Genomic DNA, 6,179 nt, shown 5'->3' with positions numbered 1-6,179 from the left:
AAAAAAGAAGATTGGATTCAGGTAGATGTTAAAAATGAAACCATTTCTGAACAACATGTTTTGGATAATCTGCTTTCATGGGTAAATGAGTCAGTGACCCTACCTTACCTTCATACTTCTTGCCCTTTAATTAGTTAAAAAAGTAGAATCCAACCTTTAGTTTGCAAACAGGTTTCTGCTTTAGGTTCTTTGACTTGGATCTGTTGAAGTTTTGCTAGATTGTCATGTTTACCCAACTGTTCTGCCTAAATGTGACTAAGGAAACTACTTTTTTCTTGCTTAACAGTTTGCAGAGATTAAATTGACTACATAGCATAGCACTGTGACTCAAGAGTGAGGAATATATTAGTAAATAAATCATCTGATTTTACCGTGTTTCCCTTCCTCGAAGCCAGAACAATATGTTACTGGGTATTGTGAGACTGAGTCAACTTTTACATGCTTTAAGCTATTTGAGAGGAAGTTCAGATGTGCAAAAGATACCAATTATAGTAACTGCATTTCACTGTTGTTTTAATTGTTTACCTTTCTTCTCGAGTTACTTTGAGGTTAAAATAATTTTATTTTTGGCTCTAAAATGGACTTACTGAGTGACTTTGAGTAAGTCATTTCAACATTGCATGTCATTTTCTGGTTATTTGTTTCCTCATAGTACACCAGTGTTGTCTAGGTCTGAAGGCTAGGACCAGGGTATGGACCAAAAGAGAAGAAAATATGAAAGAGAGCCAGAAGTCACATTTTGCTCAGTGTTACAAGTTGTTTGAATGTGGGAGGAGGGAGACAGAGGGCAGAGCAGAGACAGTGAAAGGCAAGACTGGCCTTGATGCTATAGAATTTTAAACTGTTTTGAAATAGTGCTAGTTTATGACGTCTTTATTGATTGGTTGATAGATGTTGACTATCTCCACTACCTGTTTGACGTTCTGCCATTAGAAATTAATTACTTGAATGAACTTGATTGCTTTTGGCCTTCTGTAGACCTTTATTAAAATGTAAACAATAATGAGAGCATAGTATAGTGGATAGAAGGCTACCTCTCAGTCAGGACAACCTAGATTCATATCCAGCCTCTGATATGTACTGGCCTTGTGAAATGGGACAAGTCACCCTCTTAGTACCCTGGTTACTCTAAGAATAAGAGTACCAACACTCCCTCCACTTTGATCTTGGCTTGTAGCCTTTTCAAATTGAAGAACTTACCATCAGTACGATAGCTGATCTTGATGTCATGTTCATCCTCATTGAAAGCATTTGTCAACATGGCTGAAAACATCATGCTAAAAAGCATGGGAGCAAGCACGCAGCCTTGTTTCACTCTGTTGGTGACTGGGAAGGCACAAGAGCATTGTCCATAACCTGAATCTGGGCAAATATGCCATCATGAAACTGACGTTCAATGCTGATAAACTTCTCTGGGCAACCAAATTTTGACATAATTTTCCATAAGCCCTCACATCTAATAATGTCAAAGGCATTGGACAGATCTACAAATACTGCGTACGTATCTCTTTTCTGCTTCTGGCATTTCTCCTAGAGTTGTCAGGCAGCAAACACCATATTGACTATTCCTCAGCCCTTGCTGAAGTCACACTGGCTTTCAGGTAGATGACCACCTTCCAGGTGAAGGATCAGCCTGTTAAGGAGGACTCTAGCAAGAATTTTGCCAGCAATGACTAAGAGAGAGAGTCCTCTGTGATTGTCACAGGACAATCTATTCTTTTTACCTTTATGGAGATGGACAGTGGAGGCGTCCTTGAACTCCTGGGGGATAACCTCTTGCCATACAACCTGGAAAGTTTCAGTCAGCTTTTGTGTGAGCAATGGTCCCCCTCCCTTGTAAATCTCAGCTGGAATAGAATCAGCACCAGGTGCTTTGCCACATGAAAGGAGCCTAATGACCCCCAAAACCTCTTCTTTAATTAGAAGTTCAGCTAAGAAGGGATTGATTTCAACCTGAGGTAAATGGTCAGTGGCCTCAGCATTGATTGATGATAGTCTGTTGAGAACACTATGAAAGTGTTCAGCCCATCTCTCTAGGATCATGGCCTTAATCCCTAATCAATGTATCTCCATCAGCATTGAGTAGTTGTGATGCACCATAGGTTTTTGGTCCATAAATAGCTTTCAGGGAATCATAAAATCTCTTTGGATTGTTACTATCAGCATAAAACTAAATTTCATCTGCCTTTTTACTGATCCAGGAATCCTGCATCTCTTTAAGGTTTGCTTGTACTTTACTTTTGGTAGAATTCAATGCTGCCTTCTTAGAGTTGGATGAACTGTCCTGCTGGTAAATCCTGTGGAGTTCTCATTTTTCATTTAGCAGCTTCTGAATTTCCCCATCATTTTCTTTTTTCATTTATTTATTTTTGTTTATTTATTTGATTATGACTTTCATTTCCACAAAATTTTGAGTTACAATTTTTTTCCCCATCATCTCCCTCACCCCATAATAGCTTGCATTCTGATTACCCCTTCCCTCAATGTGCCTTCCCTTCTATCACACCCCACCCTTCCCTTATCCCCATCTTCTCTCTTTTCTTGTAGAGCAAGATAGATTTCTATACCCCTTTACTTGTATTTCTTATTTCCCAGTTATATGCAATAACAATTCTCAACATTCATTTCTAGTACTTTGAATTCCAACTTCTCTCCCTTCCTCCCTCCTCACCCATCCCCACTGAGAAGGCAAGCAATTCAATACAGGCTATTATGTGTTGTTTTGCAAAAGACTTCCATGACTTATGTTGTATAAAACTATATTTCCCTCCATCCTACCCTGTCACTCTTTTATTCTATTCTCTCATTTGATCTTGTCCCTTCCCAAAAGTGTTTACCTCTAGTTACTCCCTTCTCATTTGCCCTCCCTTTTATCATCCCACTTGTCCCCTTCTCTCCTACTTTCCTGTAGTGTAAGATAGATTTTCATATCAAATTTAGTGAGCATGTTATTCCCTCCATATGTGAAGAGAGTAAGCTTCATTCCCCTCACCTCCTCCCTTTTCTCCTCCCTTGAACAAAATTTTTATCATCTCTTTTATGAGTAATAATTTGCCCCATTCCATTTCTCCCTTTCTCTTCCCAATATATTCCTCTCTCACCCTTAATTGTATTTTTTAATAGATATCATCCCTTCTGAATCAAACCTGTGCTCTCTGTCTATGTGTGTGTGTGTGTGTGTGTGTGTGTGTGTATGTGTGTGTAATCCCTCCACCTACCCAAATACTGAGGAAAAGTCTCAAGAGTTACAAATATTATCTTTTTCATGTAGGAATGTAAACAGTTCAGCTTTAGAAAGACCTTTATGATTTCTCTTTCCTGTTTACCTTTTCATGCTTCTCTTCATTCTTGTGTTTGAAAGTCAAATTTTCTCTTCAGTTCTGGTCTTTTCATCAAGAATGCTTGAAAGTCCTCTATATCATTGAATGACCATTTTTTCCCTTGAAGTATTATACTCAGTTTTGCTGGGTGGTTGATTCTTGGTTTTAATCCCAGTTCCTTCCTATTCCTATTCCAAGCCCTTCAATCCCTTAATGTAGAAGCTTCCAGGTCCTGTGTTATTCTGACTTTATTTCCACAATAGTCAAATTGTTTCTTTCTAACTGCTTGCAATATTTTCTCCTTGACATGGGAACTCTGAAATTTGGCCACAATATTCCTAGAAGTTTCTCTTTTTGGATCTCTTTCGGGAGGTGATCGGTGGATTCTTTCAATATTTATTTTACCCTCTGGTTCTAGAATATCAGGGCAGTTTTCCTTGATAATTTCATGAAAGATGTCTAGGCTCTTTTTTTGATCATGGCTTTCAGGTAGTCCCATGATATTTAAATTGCCTCTCCTGGGTCTGTTTTCCAGGTCAGTTGTTTTTCCAATGAGATATTTCACATTATCTTCTATTTTTTCATTCTTTTGGTTTTGTTTTGTAATTTCTTGGTTTATCATATAGTCATTAACTTCCCTCAGCGCCACTCTCATTTTTAAAGAACTATTTTCTTCAGTGAGCTTTTGAACCTCCTTTTCCATTTGGCTATTCTTTTTAAAGCCTTCTCCTCATTGGCTTTTTTGGACCTCTTTTTCCAGTTGAGTTAGCCTATTTTTAAAGGTGTTATTTTCTTCAGCATTTTTTTGGGTCTCCTTTAGCAAGCTGTGGACTCACTTTTCAAGCTGTTCTTGAGTCCATTACATATTCATTTTGGTGGTACTAGATGCAGAAGCCTTGACTTCCTCTGACAGTATGCATTGTTCTTCCTCATCCAAAAGGATGGAAGGAAATACCTTTTCATCAAGAAAGTGACCTTCTATGGTCTAATTTTTTCCCCCTTTTTTGGGCCAGTTACTTGACTTCTGAATCCTTGTCAACAGGAGGGTCCTACTACTCCTCCTCACCCCAGGACCATCCTCAGGGCTGAAATTCAGATCAGCTGCTCAGTTCCCCCAGGAGCTTTAGACAGAGTGCTTCACAGATAGGCTCTGCTGCTGCTGCTACCACAGCTTCCGCCTGGGGCCTGTGCTGGGAGGGACCCTGCTCCCCTCTCGCCCAGCTGGGAAAGCCCTCTCACTGTCCTTTGAAGCTTTCTTTGGTGCTTGTGGGTTGAGGGATCTGAGACCCTCCATGCTGGGAATTCTGCCCTGGAGGCCTGTTCTGGTCCTGTTCCCCCCAGTGTCCTGGGCTCCACTCCGCTCAGCGTCCTGTGGGATAGACCTTTTCTGTTGGCCTTCCAAGGTTACCTTTGGCTGGAAATGCCTTTCACTCTGTCGTTCTGTGGTTTCTGCTGCTCTAGAATTTGTTGAGAGTCATTTTTTACAGGTATTTTATGGGCTATAGGGAAATAGGTAGAGTATGTGTGTCTTTCTACTCTGCCATCTTGACTCCACCCCTCCCCATCATTTTCAACAAACCAGTCTTGGTGTTTGTGAGTGTTCTGACCCAGATGAGCAAATGTAGTGCCGTACACCAAATCTGTGAAAGCTGCCCACTCCTTTTCTGCTCCACTGTTGCCAATTGTGTTGGCTCAACTTTCTCTCCAAGTTAACAACAAACTGTTCATGCTCAGAGTAGAGCTCTAATTTGTTGACATTAATTCTTCAGGTAGTCATTTTGCCTTGGGGGCAGCACTTTTGATGAATGCAGATATTTAGCTTGGAAAAGATAAGTCTATGATCAGTCCAGCACTCAGCACCACACATTGCCATTGTCATTCTCATATCTTGTCTCTTTCTTCTTACAATCACATAGCCTATTAGATGCCAATGTTTGCTGTGAGGGCGCATCCATGAAGTTTTATTGCGTTTAGGTAAACAGAAAACTGTTGGTGATGTGGTCATCTGATGTGCAAGTCTTCAGCATCATAGTCTAGTCATCATAGACCAGTGGCAGGACAGAGTCAAGATGGCTGGTGATGGCTCAGGATGCAGTGGATGATCTTAGTGTCTTCGTTGTCTAACCAAGCTCTAAGCCTTCACATCGTCTGCTTCATCTGCCTTCATGGCTGTTGGAACAAATTGTTCTCATCTTCCATTCCACAAAGGGAAGTCTTCATATGGTTGGAGTAGACACCCTTCCTAACTCACCAGTAGGTTTGAGACCCTTTGGCTACCCTCAACCTGGTTTGGCCTGCCTGCTGAAATGGTTTACCAGGGTATGGCCGCTGCGCATGCTGCACCTTCTTGGAGCCACAGGTGAGACTTGGGTGGAACAAGGTGGAAAGAGCCTTGAAAATACCAAAAGTATTAGACCTCCCTGAATTAGACCCCAATTAGTGAGAATAGAAGAAATGTAAATGACTTCAGATAGGTGTTCAGGAATATAGTTTTGTTTGTAATAGGCTCTCACTGGTGTCTGGAATCTGGCTTCTTTTCAATGGTTGTAAAATGATATTTGCCATTAATAAGCAGGGACTACTGTCCACAATCCTCATTTCAACTAGTTCAGACTCAGTAGAGGCAGCCCTGCTTCCTCTGGCATCTCATATGGCAATTTGTACTTAGGTACTTACTAGGTATTGTAGTCATGTGTTTGAGTCATAGTGAGCTGAGAGATAATTTAGAGACCAGCCAGGGAGCTGTAAATTTGCCTGTCCTACTGACAGCATTGAAGATGGATTTGAGCTCAGATCCTCTGACTGCTTTTCACTCTTAAATGTTGCAATGAATAGAGTGCTGGGGCCTGGAGTCAGGAA

This window comes from Notamacropus eugenii, chromosome 4 (assembly GCF_028372415.1).
Source record: "Notamacropus eugenii isolate mMacEug1 chromosome 4, mMacEug1.pri_v2, whole genome shotgun sequence".
NCBI classification, from domain to species: domain Eukaryota; kingdom Metazoa; phylum Chordata; class Mammalia; order Diprotodontia; family Macropodidae; genus Notamacropus; species Notamacropus eugenii.
The sequence above is the reverse complement of the archived record's forward strand: the minus strand, read 5'-3'. Positions refer to the sequence as shown.